Raw genomic sequence first — 23,280 nt, 5'->3', positions numbered from 1 at the left:
GTGGGGGTGGTGGGACCTTGTACCTATGGAGATCTTGTCCCTGAAAGCTTTTGCAAAGCTTGTTAAAGGAAAATAGTAAAACATTGTAAAAGTTTTGTAAATCATTGTTCAAGTTTCAGAAATGATCACTACGAGCCTATGGAAAGTGTCAACACAACCCTTTGATTTTACTTGTAATTAATCTCCATGCATGCTGGGGAATAGCGTTAGCATTTTGGCAGCAGTGTTACATTATGAGCTCTCATTTGTGTTTCTTTTTTTTCCCCCAGGTGGATTTATTTCTTGTCCACATCAAAATGCAGAGGCTGCTCCATCCATCAGGTCCATGACATGCAAAGGCGATGCTATCAAAATGCATCTTACAGCCTGGCAAGGAAACCTCAGCGTCAGCAGAGGCATTAGCAAGTGGACAGAAACAGATGCCTGAAACAAAGTTTTCATATTAGCAGTTACTGTATCAAATAAATAAAAAAATAATAACGAATGACAGCAATGACATCATTTCTCTGCATTGAAACATAACAGGCACAAGTCCAGCCTGTGATGCCACTCAACTGTAAGAATAACCTTAGAAAGACTCCACCTGGGACTAGGGACAGGATTAGCATGTGCCAGAAGGATGATAATGAACATCGTGCCTCTTGCCCAGAACAAGCCTTTCTTCTGAATAGAATATGTCAATTTAAGAGCATTAAATCCACGCGCTTTGAAAAAAGACCTCATTTTGAATTGAGTGTATGTGTGTCTCCTCCTCTCTCTCTCCATATACCTATATATGTAAACACAAACACACAGATATTTCTTTCCTCAGCCTCATAAAAGATTGAATGGCCTTTAGGTAAAATGCCTATACATGAAACTTCATCATATACAAATCTGTCACCTCCCAGAAGTCCCAAGTATATATTGCAGGAGCTATTGCAAAGGAGTAAAAACAAGTATCAGTACCATTCACCTTCTCTTGTCTTGTCCTTGTGTTCAGGAAAAAATGTGCCTATATTTAGAAAATAGAATTAGCACTGAAGCAATTTTCACATCACTGGTCCTTCAGCCTCCTCAAATATTGTTTGTGGTATCTGCTTTCATGCAAGAGGATGGGGCCACATAAAAGCAATCACAAGGATGGAAATGTTCTCAGCAGGAGGAAAAGGGATTAGCAAAAAGCAGAGGAATAAGACTGAATGTTTTGTAGTCCTGGCCATTCATATGCCATTTGAGCTATGTAGAGTGTTAACAGATAGGTCTAAAGATAAAGAATACATTATTTATTAATTATTAGGCTTTCAAAAAAAGGACCTGAATATGTTTGCTAATAAACTACATCAGATCACATCCATAGGAAGATACATGGATATAAACTGGCTGAAGTGAACATTTACAGGTCTTTGTGAGACCATTGAGGAACTTAGAGATAAAGTTACTTTACTTCTAGGGAAAACTACATAGAACAGTTTAATAAGTTTGACAGCATCTATATGTCATCCTATTCCTGCCCATCCCCAGCTTCTCTTGGGTAGGTATGTGTAACTCCAGATTTATTTCAGAACAAGATTTCTCCAAAGGAAAATATGATCCAAGGGAAATACAACACTAGAGAAATTAAATGGAGAAAACAAGCCACTGCTAACATAGCATGAAGGCTGTCTGTTGGGATTGCATGGCCTTCCAGGCCTTTTGGATTAGCAAAACAAACTGCTGAATGCACCAGTAAAGAATTAATTTACAAGCAGGACAGCCTGGATCAACTTTCTGAGGCCACTTTCTCACCAAGTCTGCATCTATATTTGCATCCCTGTCCAGCTCTGCTGAATGGAGAGCAATTAGCAGGGGAGGCTGGAGTGATGGTGACGTGTTCTGTGGTCTGGTGTCTTTTCATGGGCCAAGGAAAGAGGTACACAGGTACCTGAAGAGGTCCAGTCTATCTCCATGCTGCTCTGTATGGCATTGGCCATGTTCAGGGTCAAGACATGGGCCTTGAACATTAGGATGATTTTTGTGGGAAGGAGGTTATATAAAAAGCATTAAGAGTTGAGGACTTCAGACCTGCCAGATATCAAAGGAATTAAGGCCAGAAAAGATGGGAGAACAAAAGTATATATCAGAATCATGTCTAAATCTTTTGCAAAGGGAAAAGCCCTGATGGAGAAGGAAACCCTCAGACCATTAAAAAGTTTGTTTGGTGATGAAGTAGGAAGGGAAAAAATTTTCTTCTCCTCAGCCCTTGATTTCAGGACATGCATTGTATATTGTTTATTTACATATTTGTCCACTGCCTTTTGCTGTTGCTTTTCTTACAAGCTCACCTTGAAAACCACGCTGTGTTAGCCTTAGGAGACAATCTGAATGCAATATTGCTGTCTTAGTTCCTACCATTAACTTCTAAAACCACTGGTCAATGTTAATTGCTATTGGCAGGCGGAAGTTGCAGAGAGGAAGTCTCTACCAGTTATATTACAAAAAAAGAAGGGAAAAAGTGACAAAGAACACCAATGGATGTTCCAGGCTGCAAGCTAAACTCAGCTCATCCTAGAGAAAAGAGGGCTTTACCTCAAGGCACAAGGTCTTAGTACAGGCTTCATATTTTTGCTCATATGATTACTTACTTGTTTTATGGCTTTTATTCCATTGTCCTCAGATGGCCAGAAACTGGCGTGAGATGTAATTGAAAGAACAACCATTACCTGTGTTTTAAAAGGAAATCCTACACAAAAAAGGGGGGTTGTTTTGAACTAACAGGTTTTTTATATTCAAAGAGAAAAGGAAAAACTTTTTTTTTTCTGTTCTACCTGTAAAATTTTATTACTTCTTGGTTTTGAAAAGGTCACATCACCTGATGCAGTAATTGCATGCAGCTGTTATGTAATTGTTCCTCATATTTCTATAAAAAGGCAGTAATTGGAAGAGTTTCTTGGATGTTATTATGTGGCAGGTACCTCCTGGGGACATCAACAATAGCTATTCATCTGGAGGCAACGGTCCCCCATGGGGAGCTCAGAGCTGCCCGCAGGAGCTGGCGTGGACCCGGGGAAGGTTTGTGCTCCGGCTCTTTGCCGTGGAAGGCAACAGCGGAGCGTGGGCAGATGAACTTAGTGGGCTCCATCTGTCTCACCAGCTCAGTGAGTCAGCTTGGAAAGCAGCACCCCCATGCAGGCACCGTTCCCCACCCCAGGACCAGAAGCAAAAGTCCTCCACGTGTAAGGGGTAAATTCTACCAGGAGCCAAGAAATCCAGAGCAGTGCAGCTCTTGCTGCTTGGTGGTGGAGGGGAGCAGAGCAGGAGGGGAAGGCTCCTCCATTGTGTGACAATGCACATGATCAGGCGTGAGCTTGCTAGGACCTACCTGCTTCTGCCTCAGGCATCCATGGAAATGCTCCAGCTTTGATACATAGAGAAGGATTCAGAGCATTTCCCCACAGCCATAGAGCAAGCAAGGCACTGGCCAACTCCTTGCAAGAGAGACTATGCCCAGACTGAGAGCTCTGATTGCAGCAGTGTGTGAACCAGAACCCAATGGCTCCTGGCTCCCTCCTCCTTCCTGCCAGACACCCTAGAAGGGTCCACAGAGGACATCTGTCTCGGCAGGATGGATCAGGAAAGGTTCAGGGCTCCCTGTTTCCTGGAACACCCACATTGGGAGTAAATGCCAATATAATAGAGGGGAAAAAGGGCCCCTCTTTATTCCCTGCCACTGGCTGCAAAGCCCTCCTAGGGCTAAAGGTATGGACCACTCTTCCTAAGCCCACAAAACTGTTAAGTCTCCAGCTTTGCCTGGGAGGGATGACAATGGCTACACAGTAATGCACACTATTTACATATTACATTTACATCAGAAAACTACCTTCAAATACAGCCTCATACTTCATAACTCAGTGTTTATGAGTTTCTGTTCATAGGGGTTGTGGAGAAGCAATACATTTCCCCCCCCCCCCCCCGTGAGGCTGCAAAGCCCTCCTAGGGCTAAAGGTATGGACCACTCTTCCTAAGCCCACAAAACTGTTAAGTCTCCAGCTTTGCCTGGGAGGGATGACAATGGCTACACAGTAATGCACACTATTTACATATTACATTTACATCAGAAAACTACCTTCAAATACAGCCTCATACTTCATAACTCAGTGTTTATGAGTTTCTGTTCATAGGGGTTGTGGAGAAGCAATTCATTCCCCCCCCCCCCCGTTGACTGAACTGGGTGTCACTAATTCCCATATCCTGCAGGTTGGCAAGAACAAAATGACTGATACATACAGGACTCCCTCCCAAAGGGAGTGAGTGCCAAAATAACTCCTGTGAGGAGCTCCCCCTCGCTGGAGTGCCACCTAATGCTAACCGCCACGCCAGAGTTAATTGCAGCAGTCAGCTGTTGCGTTTCATCTACGAGTCCCGCTCAGTTTAATTAACCTTTGGGGAATTAGCATTTTGTTGACTTACGGTACCTGCTTTGAATTCCTGGCAGCGTTATAGAAACGCTGTCTTGATTGCAGAGTGACTTGTTTCACTCAGAGGGGGGTGATGCCTAAAGGCAATGCCTTTAAAGAACGGCCCCTGGCAAGCAGCAGGTTGATCCCGGGCCAGCAGAACCTGGAAGGAACAGCCTGTACCTCTACTGGTGCCTGAGTCATGCCCTACCACGCTGGAATTGCTCATTTGCCCTCTCCATTGGGTCAGGTGCAGGTTCCTTCTCTGCCCAAAGTTTCCTGAGCATTCTTCGTGCCTGTTCATCACCTTGCATTTAGTCATTTCCAAGCATCTGCTTCCAACTGGCAGCTGCTCTGCCTGCATTTACCAAACATTTGTGTTCTGACTGAAAAATCACCAGGCAACAACCTGCTGGTTGCAAAAAACAATACCCATCACAGGCAAGTGCAACTCACTACCTTACCTGGGACAGATTTCTCCCATATGCTCTGTCTCCTGGTGCACCGAGATGTTGGTAAGTCCACGGATGTGTCTGGCCAGGAATGAGATCAAAGTTTGGCTTGTGGCTGCCCAAGAACCAGCCTGGCCTTGGGATACAGCTTTGTTCAGGTTCCTTAAATCACACTAGCAGGAAAAGCTTCACCAAAGCAGCTATGTTCAGACACTGAAGAGGACTGTACTGCCACCTTCTTCCATGCCTCACCTTTATGACCTACAGCTATAGTAGGACTGTGGCTTTTCCCCCCCTTTGCTTATCTCGGTGACATCTGAGGAACCTCTGAGAGGGAATGACAGTGGTGCTGCAGCAAGTCAGGCTGGACGGGAACTGCTGCAGCACCGGGGTGCAGGAAAGGGAGGTAAAGCTGCTGTGGCACTGGCTGGTGGCAGGCTGGAGACATCGGGAACAAGAGGGCACGAATGACTGCTCCCAGTTCTTGCTACCACTCACCTCCCACCATTCTCCATGCCAAATAAATCCCATGCTTCTCACCTGAGGATTAAACACCACCCGTCTGGACCTCTCCTTCTTCCGACCAGGCAACATCTTGTTAGGGCATCTTCAGCACGGCTCAGCACGCTCAGCAACTCCTCCTGCAGCAGGTTGACTCTGGCTTCCTACACCACCTGCTCTCTGCTTGACTTTTTCCCCCGCCTTTAGAGAGTGCTGAAAACAGAGGAAAATCAATGTGGCTTTGTCAAATAATTGTGGATTGTGTTCTGCACAGAGAACTGAAAAAGCACACTAAAGATATCCTGGATCGATAGGATTCATGCAACATTTGAGTTTCTGTTAGCTCTCATACCAACGCACCTTCATCTTTACCTTTGGCTTGGGGGACTTTAATGGGATCTACTGTAAAAACAGTTTTCTGTGGAAAGGGTAAGAAGGGTATAATCTGTGAAAAACAACAGGAAATGCTGGTTTTCCCATAATCATACATAATTATAAAAAAAATACCACTTTTCCTTCCCCACCAGACATCTATAAACTTCTTACTCAGAAGTCTGACTGTAATTTAAGAACATAAATAAGAAACACAAAAGACAAAATATAAAAAAGATGGATCCAGGTCATTTAGAAACCTAATGCACAGATATTCAGCCATTTTCCTGGTAATTTAGCAGTCACTTCAGAAGACAACGTAACATTTACACCCTTTGCAGCAGAAAAAAAGCAAAGTAGATTGCTATCAAAGGAGTTCTCTTCAGCACATTTTCTGATTGAGGTTTGGCGGGTTTTTTTATCCCCTCTCCAGGTGTATCAGTCTTGGTGTGAAACAGAATAATTACTGCTGGTTTGTAAAGAAAGGTGCTAATTTGAAGCACATTCTGGGCTCTTTTCTTGAGGATATTTAGTTGAAAACCTATTCTTTTCAACTGCATTTTTCAATATTGCTAAACTAGTCTGCCATTCAATGCAGGAGTGACTGATTTGCTGCCATGTTGTTTGAGACTACAATTACCTGACTGCTTGTGTATTCCCACTTCTTGGAAAAGTCTTTGGTAGAAAATGATATCATTTATCTCATACCAATTTCCTATTTTATGAGAAAGTGAATAAGGCTCAGTTTGACTGTTTCTGTTCTGCATTTACAAGGGATGAGGGATCAAAAGGGCCCTTGCTTCATCTTGCTGATATGTTTCCTATAAACAGAGCTAGTCGCAATTTCAGAGGCTGAATTTGCAGTAGTTACTTTGCCAGGGAAAACATTTTATCATTTGGTTGTTTTTATAAATAAACACAAGGTTTGATTCACCAGTCCACCTACACTCAGTTTTGTCAATGGAGTTACAACAGAACAGCATTAGTTTTATAAAGGGAGAATCACGCTTGTGATAGTCTATTACTAAGTAACATATTTTTTTCCCTGTCCTTCTACCTAATAATATTCTTTATTTTAGGGTATTATTCACCCCTCCCTGCCCACCTCAGTGCAGGATATTCCCCATATTAGCCAGGCTAAGAGCAGAGGTTTGCATCTTAACAAAAGCAGTGGGTCAGTTCTCTTCCAAAATCCACTGGATGAGCTGAGACATCCCAACCCATCCCCGTTTCTTAGAAAGAAGCATTTGGCTGGGCTGTTCAGGGTTTAGTTTTTCACCTAAAGATGTAAGGAAACTCCCAGCTAAGATAATAGTGCCATCTACATTAACTATGAACCTAATTCTCATCTCTCTGCGAGGAGAGACAAACCCCTGAGCTCCCTGGGAGGCTCACTGGCACTGGATCCTTCTGCTCAGGTCACTCCCTGCCCGAGCTCTCCATCCCACAGCAGGGGCCTGGCTTTCAGGAAATACCCCCCTGAACCTCAGCCATAATAAAAAAAACCTCAACCATTAGCATCAGCCTTGGCTGATGCTGCTCGGATTAAACCTCTACCTTCCTGAAACATTTTATTTATGACCTTTTTGCATTTTATTTTACATCGTCCTTCAGTTAAACAACAGCAGAGAGTATGGAAGTGAAGGCTGCTCTGGCGATGATGGATGAGGCTCCCCAAGCTCCCCCTGCTTTGCAGCCCATGAGTCATTTGCTAATTTCCTCAGCTAAAACTGACAGACAATTACCAGGCATTTCATCACAGCCAACCAGACTTTATTTTTTTTTTTCCAGAGCTCGCTGTCTATCTTTTGATAGCAACAACTAGAAAAACTGCTGCCTACCACATTGTCTCTCAAAGTTTTAATATTTTATCACTGTGGCTTTGAGTTCTAGCTCTCTTTCCTCTCCTAGGGTTAACATCATTTAAATACAATATTGTACAATACAATGCATCTTTGTACAATACATCTTGCATCTTTGCTGCTCCAAATAGTTCTCCTGTATCCGCTTCTTTACTGCACATTACTGAAAAACTATTCTGTTAACTGTCTCATGGAAATATGAGAATAAATCACATTATTGGTGGGTATTTTTCAAGGATTTTTGTAAAAGGAACTCAGTGGATCTCCCAATTCTTTATTGCGGATTATGATGTTTAATGTAAATTTAGTACTCATAGTTTAATGCAATATCTAACAAAAATCCCTGAGATTTTCCCCCATCCTCCAGCCCTTTGGCTGGACTCTCAGCTTCACTAGACAGTGTTACACTGCTTGGCAGATCAGACCAAATGCTGCAGGGTCTTTCCACCCCTCAGTAGGAAGCTCCTTGGATGCTCCAGACCTTCAGTAAAACCCTCCTTGGTGCGCGGGGTGCTAAGGGCAGCCCTGTGCTCCACAGCCTCTGGCTGTGACCACACTCCCAGGAGATCCTGACTGCCTTGTCACCGAGACCTCCTGCTCCTCAGGTACAGGGGCTGTTCTCCACTGGCAGCAAGGTGACCAAGCGTGTGCCTGGGACCAGCTTCAGAGGCTGCTGCCCTGAACTGAGCAGCCTACCTAAGCAGGGCAAGGAAAGGACCCTGTGTTCTCCCAGTAGTTGATATAGGGGAAGCTTTGTCAGCCCATGATCTACTCTAACAAAGGGTGCAAGATGTTTCATGCTCATTCAGAAAGCCCTCAGTCACCCAGTCCTTGTAAGAGCTTTTAAGAGATTTTATAATGCTTCTAAAACTGGGACATCCAAGCCAAGAGGTAGTTTTGATTCTTTTCAAACTGCTCAAATGCCCCCTTTTAAACCACATGGTCTTCCCTTGCAGAGGATGCCCCAGCTTCAGAGAAATGGTGTACCACACTGCTTTAAAAGGCAACATCCTCTTTGGTAGGACAAACAACGTACATCTGTGCAGCCAGTCGAAGCTAAAACGATCTTAGGATCTTCTGTTCCCAGGAGAGCCCCAAGAGTACTGGTGTTTAAAAGAGTTCTGGTGTTTCATTTCATCATGTTCTCTGAATGCTGCCATCTTCCTCTCAGCTTTTTAACTGTTTTCAGATGCTAAATCCCCATTATTTATACAGAATAAGTAGCGTTAGCTCCGAACACAGGAGTGGTTAGCTCTGAACACAGTTTGGGAAGAGACCACAGAGGCCTGTTAGCCATATGCTGAAAAAAAGGCAGCTGAAAAGGGCAAGTACTTTAGTCTCTTATTGCTTAAGCCTGTTTCAGGCTAAAATTTATCCCTGGCCATCTTAAAGCCATCTTTCTTTCCCCGTGTTTATTTCCCCACCTTCTAGCATAATTGCTAGAGAACAAGCATACCTCCTTGATGAAAAGGCCCTTCTTCTCAATGGCAATGTCCCCATCCCTCTGCCTGTCCTTGTGATCCCGTCTGCACCTGCATCCACTGAACTGCATCTTCAACACCAGCAATCAGAGCTGCAGAAAATACTCCAGGCTTTGGTCTCCCTATTGAAAACACCTGGAAGTTAAATCTTACTGTAAGGCATAAAATGTAGAGGAGTGCAAAAATTAACCAAAATCAGGCATACTTTAGGAGTAAAAATATGACGTTAATTAATCTAGTTTCAAAACCCACACACACCTCTTGCTCTTGGCTGGATCTTAACAGCTGGCAAGAACTCAGACGCTAGAAATGTTTCCTGTTCTTATTTACTCAACTAAAAATAGCTGTCAGTGTTAAAGCATCCTAGCACTTCATTCTAGCACTTTTGCATTCTGTATGTGTGCATATATATCTTTCTCTAAAAAAAACAAAGGTGTGTATTCATATATATAGTATATGTGTATTCATATATATTCACACATATGTAAAATGCATACAAAATATGTACATGGGCATATAAATGTGTATGCACACATACGCATACATGCACGTACATATATCAATATGTAAATAAGCACACATAAGTGCTTCACTGGTATTTTCTATGAAGTAGAACATGCAACCAAGAGCAGCCGTGCAAAGAAATTCATATATAATGCGTCTGACACCTGGAAAATTCCTTGTGGGAGAAATTATTTTTCTGTACAGTGTTCTCACTCCAACTTCTGTAACTTTAAAAAACTTGAGCTGTCGCTTAAACTACCTTAAACTAAGGTGATTCAATCATCTCCCTCCACCTGCAACTCTGAAGCAGCACTTGGTAATCGCACATGGTTTGTTCTCATAAAGTATTGATGTCACAAGCACTTATTGCTAGGGTAATCAGAGGAGGAAAGGTTACTGTCAATGTATGTGCACATTCATATGCATGACTTCTGCCTATTCTTTGTGTCTCCCCCTTTGATTCCCCAATACATCAAAAGGCTTGTGGAGGACCCAGCTGAGCAGCCACCCGTGGCGAGGAGGTGCTCTGAGATAGTTTGCCATCTTATCACAATGGCCCAGAGAAGGCAGGTGGTCTTCCCAGCTGGGCTTTCTGAAAAGGCCTGCCTGAAAATGATTGTTTAAATTTCAGTGCTCTCCGGGAAAATGTTGTGCCCTTCCTTTAATGTGTCTGGTTTTGTTAGCACGTTGTCCCAGGCTGGCAAGCGACGCCAGTGCTGTTATTTTGTACAGACTCGGTGCTCTCGTACGCCCGCTGAGCTCAAGGGGTGGCCAACGGCAGTAGGGAGGGAGCTGGATGCGTCCCCCTGGTCCTGTGTGAGCCAAACCTGGCTCTGGCTTAGAGCTGTTGAAGGAGCTGCCCTAGCTCACAGCCCTGGCAGAGTATTGCAGTGGATTTCCACCACACTTTGCCTTCATTTGTCCCTTACGTTTCTGGCCTTTGAGACACACACTGCTGAGAACACCCTCGCCCCTTCTGACCAGAATTGGGCCGCTTTACCTAGCCAGAGAAAGACAACCTCAAGCGTGATGAATCCACCCACACTCATCTCATTTTGCTGCTATCCTAGACCAAATACAGGCACAAAGATTTGGGGGGCATGAGGGTGACAGGGAGAACAAGGGAAATAGGAGGATTTCATTTCTCCATGGATAACATCAATCAGCGCAACTCACCCTTTCACATGATGTGGTCCTATGCAACCAGTTGGTCACCCCAGTGAGGTGGGGACTGCATCCTTTTCTGACTCTTTTTTTATTCCTGAAGCTTCTTTTCATCTTTATGGGGCTGTCTGCACAGTTGGGTCACTTCCATAAGGATTGCTGCTGATCCTGGCAGACTTGAAGTGGGAGTGTGACTGCACTCCAGGGTGAAAATAAACCTCGCCTTGACAAATGCAGCATAATGAAAGAAAAAAACAAAAACAAAAACAAAACCCACAATCTTGTGAATTTGGGAACTGGCATTTATTTGAAACTGATCTTGGAAACAGCTTCAAAACTACCAGTCATCAAATCCAGTAAGTTTGTGACTGTAAGTTATGAGAACAGAAAAATACTTTGTATTTCAAGAAGCTCCATTCTCTATAATGGCCAAAGGCCCCAGGAATCAGAGGGAAGGTTTTACTGACTCTCATTAGAGGAAGGCAGAGGCACTGAGCGCTGTAAGATAATATTTTCTTTATTTGCCCCAATCAAGTTATACAAACAATTTTTCTCTGCGGGAGGAAAATGTACCCATTGACTGTGAACGCAGAGTCACTATTATCAGAACCAGTGCCATTATTAGTGAGATGAATAAAAATCAAGAGCATGAAGCAGAGACATTATGCTCAGTGTTTTTTAAAGGCAGCTGTAACAACAAATGTATGGAGAGAAACTAACCAGATGGGGTTCAGAAGTACCAGAAACAAATAAGTCCTGTAGAAAAAAATGTTATTATATTTAATAAAAAAATAGTAATTTTTCAGGTTCTTTGGAGGAAACACACAATAGCCTCCAAAAGTACACCCTCACTATAAAAAAAAAAGATCTATGAAATAGTTAAGAAACAGATGGAAGCACTAATACTACCTTCATGGACGTTGTGTGGATCCATAGGGCCCTTGAATAGCAGTTTTATATACCAGAACTCACTCTCTTTCAGACCAGTGGGCATTGGCCGGGCTTTGTGCCCATTTGGGTGACGCTCTTCAGCAAAACTCAATTTTCTCTCAAACTTCTGCCCTGAGTGGGTGGGTTCCTAAAACAGGGCTGTTGGAAAGAGATCTCCTTCATCTGTGTTTCCCAGCTGGCTCCGCAATACTGGGGTCAAACACCAGTTGTAAAAAGGGAAAAAAAGAGGGCAGAAACCTATTTAGAAACACCCAGGCTCCTTAAGTGCTGCGTCTGCACCAACACCAACCCCAACCCCATCCTTTCTCAGTGACCCAATAACATTTAAAGAGTTTTCACTATATCCTTTCCAAATGTCACAACATGGCTCTAATTTTGGTTTTGATCACAATGACTTCAGCTGCCATTGAAAGATGAGATAAAATCAACCCCCACACCAAACAGGCCCAGTTCAGCACAGCTAAAACACCAGAAGGGAACATCACCCATCACAGAAGACACACCACAACCTGGCTTCCCCACATACATCTGCATACAGAGTCCTCCACTGACTATGGGTACAGATTTTAGGCATTTTCAGTGCACAGAGGTGACAGCTGCTCATTTTGGGATGGATGGCTGAAACCCTACTCTCACCTAAAGGAGCCTGGCAAAAGCTTTGTAAAGATCCTACAGAGCATTTCTTCCCTTAAGGCCCCATCTTGAGACACTTCCTCATAAGGAGAAGGTGGCTCACGATGGGAGAAGAGGAAAGGACAAAATCCTTGAGAGTACACAGAACAATGTTAATTAAGTGAGGCGCTTACTAGCGATGACAAAAGTAACAGAGAAAATTAAAGACACCTCTTCAGAGAGTTCTCTGCAGTGCAATTTCCTACTAATCAATGCAGCAAAAATGCTTTCAACATCAGGCTTTGAACACAGCCACAGTTTACCAACCTGTTGTTGTGTGTAAGGTTGCAGAGTGTGTAGAGAAGTCACTGTTCCACCACGCCAGGGCAGTGAAGAAGCACAAGTCCTCTGGGGTTTGCTTATGTGTTGATGAGCCTCTTGTTCATCTTTCTCATAAGGGTAGAAGGAAAATTTCTGCACAATGGAAAATTAGACTATTTACTCAAATGTCTACCTCTCATCTAGAGCTAATAAAAGGTCTGGCAGTGGTACAGACACAGCAAATCAAGAGTATATGTGCGGGGGCAGAGGAGGGGCAGGGATCAGTCAGCTCCATGATTTCACCCTCACAGTGGAGTAAAACTGCACCCACAGCCCACATAGCCCTGATGCACGGCCAAATCATGGTACAAGGCCCAAGTGGCCTCAGAGGGATGTCTCCTTAGGCATCACCACACTTTCCTCTCTGCTTTGTCTTGGCCCCACCTGATGCTGGTTCCTTCTCCCTTGGTGCAAACACAAGAGAGGGACCAACTCACCCCTCAGGTAGCTAAAAATCTTCCCCCAAATACCAGGGCGAGTTGATGGAGGTGGTCATCCCCAGTGACCGAGCAGACCTGCCAGCTGAATTGGGCTGCTGGGTTGCTGCGGTGGGTTAAGGTCAGCAGTGCATAGCCAAGGAGCATCTCCCTTTCCCAGAGCCACACCGGGTCCTTGCCCAACACCCTCACCTCAGGCATCCATCCTGCCAGGCACAAGCACTTTGTGTTCCCTCAGAGCTTCATTTGGGCTCTATGTAACATGCAGAGAGTTGCAACCCCCTTCAAAATCCTCCATCTGGACTCAGCGGTAAGTGCATTCTCCTGCAGGACTTCGCACCAAGCACATTTCTCAGCAGGGCCTAAATGTTACTCCTATTTACAAAGCAACCAAACTGAAAAAGGGTTTTACAAGCAACCAAGAACAAAAATATACCTACCCCAAAATGTTTATGGTTTCTGTAAAAAGAGAGAAGCTGTCTGCAGAGGTCAGCCAAGGTTTTCCAGAGGGAACTAGTGCCCCTCCATGGGGGCATGATATTTTGGTGTGCTGCAGAGAGGTGGGTGGACCATGGCACTCAACCTATGAGATCTTTCATACAGCATCCTCTGGGGATGCCTGGCTCTGCTCTGTGGGCCTGAAAACAGTCCCCACACTTGGGCTGCTCCTTTGGTCTCTGCAGACAAGTTGTGGGGACGGGCATCGCAGCATCCCCAGGGCTACCTCCACCCCCCCTCACCTGGCAGGGTTGGCTTTTACTGAGATGTTAAAAGCATTTTTGGTAATAGCAGGCACAGCACCAATTTGGACTTCTCTTTCTGCACATCCAGATTGTAAAGGCTAAATTGTATCTCGTTCCCCCTCCACCTCTCCTCTGAAAAGAAACCCAGCAATCATCAGCACAATGGCACTTTCTATTTCTGATGAGCCTGTGGAGAAAGCTAAGCTGCAGAACGAATGGAAACCCAGCACCCAGGCAGAAGAGTTTCTCTGCTTTTTTAAATATTAACTGTGCTCTGATTAATACAAGTCGATCTGTCCCCCTGATCGACAGGGGGGTGCAGCACCACACTGATGGAGCCCACGTGCTGCAGCTGCCTTCCTCTTATTTTCACCTCTTTAAAGCCTCCCACCACCTCTCTTGCAGACACTCATTTAAACTCTTGCTTAATTCACAAGTATAAAACGGGGGGGGGGTTTGGAATGGACTTAGATTGATGCTATAAATAACTCACAGCCGGTTTTATCTGACATGGGTGAAAATCAGAGAGACTGTACCCCCAGCCTCTGTATGTTAAATTGAATTCATCTATCGAGAGAGGGAGAAATAGATTATTTTTTGGGGGGGTGGAGAGAGCAGAGAAAGATGGACCAGCTTGATAAAACCAGTTCACTCTTTACTAAAGAGGCAGAGACAAACATCTGGGGCTGGAAGCTTTATCAAGGGATATTCTCACTTGAAGGCATTACTAATGTCCATCCTGAGCCTCCCAAGACACAATCTGTGGACTTCATCCCAGCTCATACAGGAATATGAGGAGCAGAATGCAAAGATCTAATTTCAACAGAGCAGGTCAGCGCTTTTTTCAAGACTGCCTTAAATTTCTTATATCTAAGTACCTAAATAAACAGCCAAATAATTTGAAATACCTAGCAAATGAGAAATCCATAGTTGGAAAATAAGCAAAACTGATTATAGGAGTCTAAATTTAGGCACTTATTTTTAAAATATTAGTCACTACAAGCAGAACATGAAGCCCAGTCAGGCTCTTGTTTTTTTTTTTTTAAGCTTTCTGTTTCATTTTCTTCAGTTTTTTCATTCTCCTGGTTTGCTTCATTGACATGGGTTTAACTGTAACTACCCAGAACCCGGAGAATGCAGCTCTTCCATAGAGGCCACCAGCCTTTGGGATCCTCCTTCACGGATCAGAGGTTCAGCCCAGTTAGTTCCACTGAGAGGGGCCAGCAGGGAGGCACAGTTCCCCAGGCTCCTCTCCTGCAGACTGTAGCTCTGCCAGGCAAAGACCACCCCAGAGGTACAGCAGTGGAAGCAAAGGAGAAAGCCAGTTTGCAACTGGAATCCTTAAGGCCTTTGGTAACGTAAGCAGCAATTGTTACTGTTACTCAGCTGCTGTTATTAATGGCAGTAAGTAGCAATATTAGACCCTGAATAAGGATTTCCAGAAACAACCCTCAACAAACAGCCAGCAGATAAGTCAAATTAGCATAAAAGGAAGAGGTATCCTCTTTTCTCTAAGGGAAGTCCATTCAATCTAAGTAACAAAAGCCATATGAAAAGTGAGTATTTGAAAGTATACAGGGGCCACCTTCTCCACCTTGTTTTGCACCTTAATTAGACAGTGATGTGTAGGATGGTAAGAAGAAAAGAGTGGTGATTATTAAGATTTGGTGTGACAGTGAAACTTGCAAATACAGCTTGTCTCCTGCTCTCTCATTTTCTTGGCTTGGACACTTGTGGGACTGTGGGACTCGGATTGGATATAGATTTCATTTAACAAGATACTTCATATGCTGTTTGGATTTCACAATGTTTGTGCGAACATGAGACTAATTAAAGTGAAAGACAGCAAGAAGCTGCTAACAGTTTCCTTTTTTAAAAAGAAAATAATTATTAACTTCTTATTTTTACTTTCTGGTTCTTTCAAAGATTAAAATAAATCTCTTTATATAAGTCTATAGCAGCTTCAATGATATGGCTTTGCTAAAGCATCAAAAAAATCTATCAGCTTTTCCTTGTGTCTAAGAGGTTGCATCTCTCCCTGCTCTGCTGAAGGAATTTGGGGTCCAGGGCATGAACACAGAGACCAGCACAAGCCATCTTAGCACAGGTAACGCAGGCTGAGCTGTTCCGCCATGCCCACAGGGAGCTCCAGCCTCCAGTCTGGCCTGGAGCTGCTGCACAGCCAAGATAGTTTGGTTGCCTCCTACCTGTTCAACGGCCCCAGTAAATAAGATGGTGTTTGGCTGGTGTAATTTGCTAGAGAGCCTTCAGACAACCTCCAGGGCTGTGGGAGGCCTTTGTGGGCTGCAAGAAAGGGAAACAGCTCTGGGCTGGGGGCAGAGTTGCCAGCACTCCCCATGAAGTCAATAACTGGCAGCAGCTTCACTGCAGCTCATACCAGCTCCTGTGTGTCCCTACTGAATCACCACACTCTGAAGCACCAGGCAAGACACAACTCAGCTCAAGGGGTAAAATGGAGGTGAGGAAAATTTTCCAACAAGCACTCAAGGTTCCTACTGTCGCTGCCAGTGGCGCACACCCCGTACTTAGGTGACTGAAAACTTTTCCACACTGAAGAATAGCTTGGTCTGCCTTCCTGAATAGTAATTGTAAGCCCCTTAGGACTCGCTTGGCTTTGTTGCTTTGCAGCCTGCGCCACTGCAACTCATTTGAAAACTGTGCTACATCACCCCAGAACACAAAGGAGAGCTGAACTCCATCTGGCCATGCAAAGTACATACATAAGGTCTCCTGCTTTTGTTAGTAATGTATTACCAGCGAGAGAAGCTCGTTCTTTCTTTCTCATAAAGGCCTGGCTACTTTATAGATGGATGAACTTATTGAAAACCCAAGCACCTAAGCCCATAGTTCAAATTAATATTGTAGCCTACGGCATTCTGCCATTACTGCAGAATGTAAGAGCAGAAACTACTTGCAGGAAGGTAGAAAAGTATTGAATTTTTTAACATTAGAGCTAGGTAATTTTCTTAGATAAAACCAAAACTTTACCAGGGTTGATTTTTTTTCCCAGCCCAGGTTTTTTTCCAGCCTGCATTTAACTCAAATTCTCTCTTGCATATGTACTTTGGGGGGCATAATTACTGTCATTTAGGGCATAGACTTTTCCAAGGCACTCAGCATCAGCTTACCTGTGTTCCCATGGGAACCAATGAACATTTACTGACCAAACAGAAACAAAGCAATGCTGCAAACTTTCCTGAGATGCAGCACACGGACATCCATGTCTCTCATTGCATCTCTAAAATGACTCCTACAAGTAAACCTGCAAAACAGGAAACAAAAGGGGCCAACATGTTCAGCTGTCCACTGGGAATGAGACCAAGCAGATGCTGTTATATACATTAACCTTAGTAACCTGAGTATGGGGAGCTGCTGGGGAACAAAATGCAGATTTCTACAACTTGATATAATGCTCACTGCATTGGCAGAGCCCTCAGACCAGAGTTATATTTAGGTCCAAAGGCTTCCCTGTGCCAGAGCAGGGATGTGACAAAGAGCTGGGACATGATATTGGGCTCTGCAGAACTCACTGGAGGTTGCAGCACTGGGATCTGTTTTGAGGTTGGAGGAACAACCCTGCTGTCACCTCCCAGTGACAGGAAAACATTTGACTGGAGAGGAGCACACATTCTCCAGAGCTGGAAGCACAAATGGCCCTGCAGTCCTCCAGAACAAGCCATGTCTTACAATCACTGCCCTCTCAGTCACCCTCACTCATCCCAGTCCTCCAGGTGAAGAGCTGCCTTGGCAAAGCCTGCCCTCCATTTCTCTGGAGTTTTTGTTGCTGTGGAGATGGTACACCCACATCCACTCCTTTCATGCAGGTTCCCTTGGGTCAGGCTTCTCAGCAGAACATGCAAAAATGTATATTTCTATATTCAGGGATTTAAAAAAAAAAAAGCATGGCTTTGCACTGAAATGGCATGAAATTTAGAAGCTATATCTATACAGGCCAGATCTTAGTTAACTTTCAGTATTTCATTACTTAATCTGTGAACCTATAAAATCTGGAGCCAGACTTTATGGGATCTGATGTATAGACTAACCAACCTTGGAGAATTTTAAGTTTTGGTATCGAATACTTGCACCCATAAAGAGCAAAAATGGTCAGATCCTGCCCTACTGTTCCCTATTTTAAATGCAAAGGAAAACTGAACAAAGCAGAGAGGAAAAGCAGGTTAATGTGAAATAAAATCTATCTTCCATCTCTCTGTAACGAAGGAGCCAAGCATCCTCTGTTTCTCACAGGAGACTGGTGGACTTCCACATGCAGAACCCAAGCACCGTTGCTGTCACACCAAATCTGCAGTGCCTGATAACAGATGATCAGGGCTTACAGAGCTGGCTGGTAGTTACACTGAGGTACTGAAGGGAAAAAAAAAAAGAAAAGAAGAAAAAATAAAAAGGGAGAGAAGAAAACCTAGCTGTTATTAAGATATTATCACCTTATAGGATTTTGTCTGTCAACAGCTTTCTGGAGATGTTAACATAATCTGTGCTGTGTAAGAACCGCCGGGAAGGCACAGATGTGATCAGTCACAGAGCCTGTCAGACACATGCTAAATTTCAAGTGAATCTGTAGAAGTATCAAAAGTGGGACTATGATACCTAATGTCACACAGACACCAAGCACCAGAGGTGTAGTTACATCTAGGCCTGATCCTGCATTTCTTCTCTACTCAAAAATTTCTCTGTAGCTATTTTTGGATACATACAAGATGCAGAATGAAGTCTTGTCTCTATTCAACTCCTTCCACAAAACTTTCTCTTCCTCCACCCATCTAACAAATTGCATCTTTTTTATCTGTTGTTGGCTGTTGCGGTAAGTTTACTGGCCACAACACACCAAGAAGTCACTGGCAGTAATTAAGTTTGTTTTTAAATGACTGACAACCACTGCCACAGGGAGGCAAACAGAGACAAATGAGAGGAGGACAGAGGGGCAGAGGCCGATGGACACCTCAGCACAGACCATCCTCACATTGTGCTCAGCTTTTAAAATGGGATGTCTGTAGGTCCTGCTGGCCCTGTACCAAAATACTCTCGGTGCTGAGAGTGCACAGCAAGCAGGGGACTACTTTAAGACAGCTAATAGCAATCACCAAGGACAGGGCCTAAATTTAAATCCTGCCCTTAATCAAGGAATGAAAGCCTTGCTGCGGGTGACTGGCACGTACTTTCCTCACAAAATAACTCGGTGCGTGGATTCCCCCTCTGAAGATTATGTGCCTGAATTTCTCTTTTCCAGAGAGTTGCTTATCTTTTCATCTGGCTTAAAGCAGGCCCACTGAGGGCATGGTGGCATCTTTATTCCGTCATCTTCCTCCAGCCTTGCCCTTCTGAGAGTTTATCTATCCGATTCTGTCAAGTCATCCTCTCAGACGGTGCCCAGGCCGATTCTTTCGACGCAGGCCTTAGTTACAAACACTTTTCCTAGATTTACTACCCAAGTCCATCTTGGCTTTACAGTCCCTTCCCTTCCTTCCACCAACCTGCAGCACGAAGCCAGGTTTCTCTCCTGTCAGCTGAACAACTCCTCTGCATGGTCCTTCCCTGGCCCTCGGTGTCTCCTTCCTCAGTGTCTCCTCACCACAGCGCTTCCTCAGTGCCCGCCGTGCTGGGCCCCTCACACACCTTGCTCCTCACTCCCTCTCCAGCAGCTTTTGTGGTTGTACACTCCATGCAGCACAGCTGTAACGACGTGCCCAGTCCTCAGCTGAGACATATTTGCTCTCTTCTCCTCCAAAGCCCTCTTCTGGGAAGTCCCCGCTCCCCCAGGACCTCACAAAAAAAATCGCCCTGTTTCATTTAAATTCCACAGGCTGTGTGCTGGGAGATAAATGTTGCATTTTACTGAGATCTGACAGACTTGTGCTGTCTTGAAGCCACTGCTTAACAGCATAAATTTAAACACGTGTAACACCACTTGCAAAGGTAAGAATCTGTGGTTGTAAAAATACTTTATAAATAAAGAGTTAGGCCCTAATAATTCATTAGGTTTCCTAAATGTGAATAAACAGATGAGCTACTTGTATGTTTATAATACGGCAATTATTTTAACTTGATGCTTAATAACTATGAAATTGTTTTGTCAAAATCTCTTTATGCTTGCAAATAAGCAATTACTTTTAATCATCCACAATAAAGCTCATTAAGTGATTAAGAGAAGATGACCAGTTAAAACACTGGCTTCAACCAGAATAGATGAGACCACCTGATGGTATCTCTGGTACAGGCTGCGTTTCAGGCAAGAGCAAGTTTTGTGTTCCCATCAAAGCACACATTTTGGACATCACTAAACATGATAGATCCGATTGTGGGGGATGCACAACAGGGGAGAAGGCCAACGCTTTTGCCTGCATGAAGTTTCAGACTCCATTTGATTTTATTTTTTTTTCTTCCTTCAAAGAGCGCAGAGAACAGACTGCGTTGCCAACTGGAGCAGTTTCACTGAACCGTAAACGGGCGATGCTTGAAAGCCTGTCACTGAGTCTCCTGATCAGAAATGAACAAACAGCAGGCGTCGGAGGACAGGCACATACACAGACACAGTGTATACATCGTGCTGTTGGATTATTCAGCTACCAACTTAGAGCTGGAGAGGTTCACAGCTGTAAGAAGAGCCACACAAGGGTACTTAGCAAACAACATTTCCAAGAGCACTTCTTGGCTTTTTAATAGCATGAGAGGACAAAGCCTCCCTGAAACTCCTTCCACGCCATGTGTGTGACAGGGGTGGGCAAGTGTCCTCAGTGCACCTCGTCACAGGTCAGCTTCAGGGCTGCACCATTACATTGTCCAACACCTTCGCAAAACGAAGCTTGAAACATTCTGCCTCCGGCACTCGCTGTGCCTGCAGGCTGATAGCCTTTGGGCTCAAAGCCGTGGCCTTATGGATCCAAGACAGGGTGACAAAGAGCCAAAGACATTTCACAGTATCTTCTCTACGGGGGTGAAACAGCAGTTTAGAAATCAACTGGCAATTTCACAGAAAACAATTGATTTTGTCTCTTTAAGTGACATATGGGGAAAGCAGTTCACTGTTAACCTGTGATCTAGGGAAATGAAGATCAGGAAAGAGAAATCAAATCTGTTTCTTTTCTATCAGGCTATTTCACCATATGCAGCTCTAAACTTTCAGGCCAAATAGAGAAAAATTTCAGGCTAGCCTGAGGAAGTACATGGAAGCTCCTGAGGAAAATCTCTTGGGAAACAGGTGGTGCTATATAAGAACAAACTAGCAGACAAAAATACCTTTCTTGGTAACTGCAGAGGAAGGTTATCATGATTTTGAACTCTCTGCACCACGTGGCAAGTCTCATCATCCACTGCCAGATTCTCTCATGTATATTTTTTTGTGTTATGCTGGGCAGATGCATTTTAAACAAGACTGAGGCACCAAAACTGTATTTTGTGCTGCAAGTTCATTCCTGCGCGGAGCGACAACACATTTCAGGCAGGATTTGGTGTGAATCTGTGGAACATTGATTTCAGAGAGGTCACATGCAGAAAAGCCTCTGCTTCAGCAATGTTAATCTTTCCCCTTGATCTTCAAGAAATGACAAAAGGAAGTTTTATAAAATGTCTGTCTTGCCTATGAAAGATGAATCATACTGCTTTTCAATAGAGCCGCAGGTTGCCAAGGGACCCTCTTCAAGGTTACTGAGTACCTGCAAAAAAACCCCACATTTTTTAAGGTTTTCTACTACTTAGAAAGGAAATGAGGAAGAAGATGAAAACAGACAGATGAAAAGTTGACTTAGCTGACTGGAAAACACTGTCACCCTGGGAAATGTGAAGCAAATTATGTAGCACAATTTGAATGATGAGAAATTGGTTTAAGCCAATATTTTGTTAACCACCTCCTCTTGCAATTCCACCCCTCCCAAATCCCCAAAAGCTGGATTCAGCCATAGTTTGACTTCAATATGTACAGCTTACGTCAGAAGATTTTACACACTGGAGTTAGAGACACAGCAGTAAGGACCAGAGCACAGGAGGCTCCATCACCAGCATATATACATTAGATTACAGCAAATAATTCAAAGCCATTGTCTGCATTCGCACTGAAAAGTGCACTTGCTTTCTCAGCTGATTGCCTCTTCTGGGTTCTGTTCTAGTGCTCAAAGTTACCGCCATAAAAGTGAATGTTAATTTAACCCAAAAATCAAATTATTCACAAGCAGTGACTTTCAATTCATCATGGGCAGCAGCTAGGTAGGAGTGCTAATCCCACAAACTACTGGTTGCCCCACTTACTTCAGAAAGTAAGAACACACCACGGGCCTTTGGTATGCAAACAGAAAAGAGACAACAGCATATCAACCATACACATAGGTGGGAACACCCACCTGATACCCTACGGGCATGAGGAAAGTGGGACAAACACATCACAGGTCTTTCTGGGTACTTCATGAGGCGGGTCAGCAGCTGCAATAATTTGGAGACTACCGGTCCTAATGCAGCCCTTTTCTACCTGACACCACAGCTTGCTGCAAACATGCTATGGCACAGCCCCCAGGAGCATCTGCCAGCTTTCTATCTGTTTTGCTGCCATGCTGCACAGGCAGTAGAGCTGCACCGATTGAAATTAATTCTGTCTCTGGTGTAAGGCTATATGTAATCGACTTAAATTCCTCCACCAGAAATTGCACACTTTCTCCAAAACCAATAAATACCCCAGACAGAGGCCAGCATTTTTGCATGTTTTTACAGCTGTTAAGTGCCATCAAGTGTATAACACAAATAAATCATACTATGCTGTTACACACTAGGGTGTGTAACAGTGCAGAGCAATTTGCTGCAGGTGAGAGATGCTCATTAAATACAATTAACAAGCACTATCTGTGTACTGAAGGGCACAGAAGCTAATTATTAGAAGACATGGTGTACAAGTAATGCTTACAGTTAAGAAACCGAGGTATTCCCACATGAAATTTCAAGGAGATGTGGGAATGACATAAATTAGGAAAACGATCCAAGCCAAGCAATAGCATTACAGACACAGTTCTCATAAAATGAATTAAGCCCTCCACTGTCGTTATGAGGACAGGAAACACCCTTCTGAGAGCTTCCAGTCTTTATGAAGCACCCTAGGACTTCATAAAGCAATTTCTTTTAAATAATAATTACCTTGGCATCACATAGGAGCCCTGTGTGCTGAAGCACACAGGTACAGGGCTTGCACCAGCGCAGTCCCCTGCTCTGCATGGGGCTGCCAGTGCAAAGCCACTGGCTGTTGAGCTCTCTGCTGCCGGGCATGTTGTAATCAGTTGTCTTTCAGTTCTCTAGCATTTTTAGAGATCAGTAAGGAAACAGTGATTTCAGGAAAAGCTCAGGCCATACCAGGCTCTGAAATCCACGTGGAGGGCGGAGAAAGGTGAA

At 44.0% G+C, this 23,280-nt stretch overlaps 1 long non-coding RNA gene across 1 annotated transcript in view; it reads right to left on the bottom strand.

Moving 5' to 3' along the window:
- LOC106885508 overlaps positions 1 to 17,809 on the bottom strand; it is a 34,968-nt gene extending 17,159 nt beyond the window's left edge. The window contains exons 1-6 of the long non-coding RNA XR_001411454.1: positions 17,025 to 17,809; positions 12,642 to 12,788; positions 11,661 to 11,891; positions 10,764 to 10,974; positions 9,059 to 9,218; positions 5,408 to 5,581 (exon numbers count right to left, since the gene is read on the bottom strand). This is a non-coding gene — a long non-coding RNA (uncharacterized LOC106885508). The remainder of the gene's footprint in view (positions 1 to 5,407; positions 5,582 to 9,058; positions 9,219 to 10,763; positions 10,975 to 11,660; positions 11,892 to 12,641; positions 12,789 to 17,024) is intronic.
- Positions 17,810 to 23,280: the final 5,471 nt, after the last annotated feature.

The sequence above is a fragment of the Calidris pugnax genome, unplaced genomic scaffold (assembly GCF_001431845.1).
Source record: "Calidris pugnax isolate Ruff unplaced genomic scaffold, ASM143184v1 scaffold11, whole genome shotgun sequence".
NCBI lineage: Eukaryota > Metazoa > Chordata > Aves > Charadriiformes > Scolopacidae > Calidris > Calidris pugnax.
This window is presented reverse-complemented; position numbering and strand designations above follow the sequence as displayed.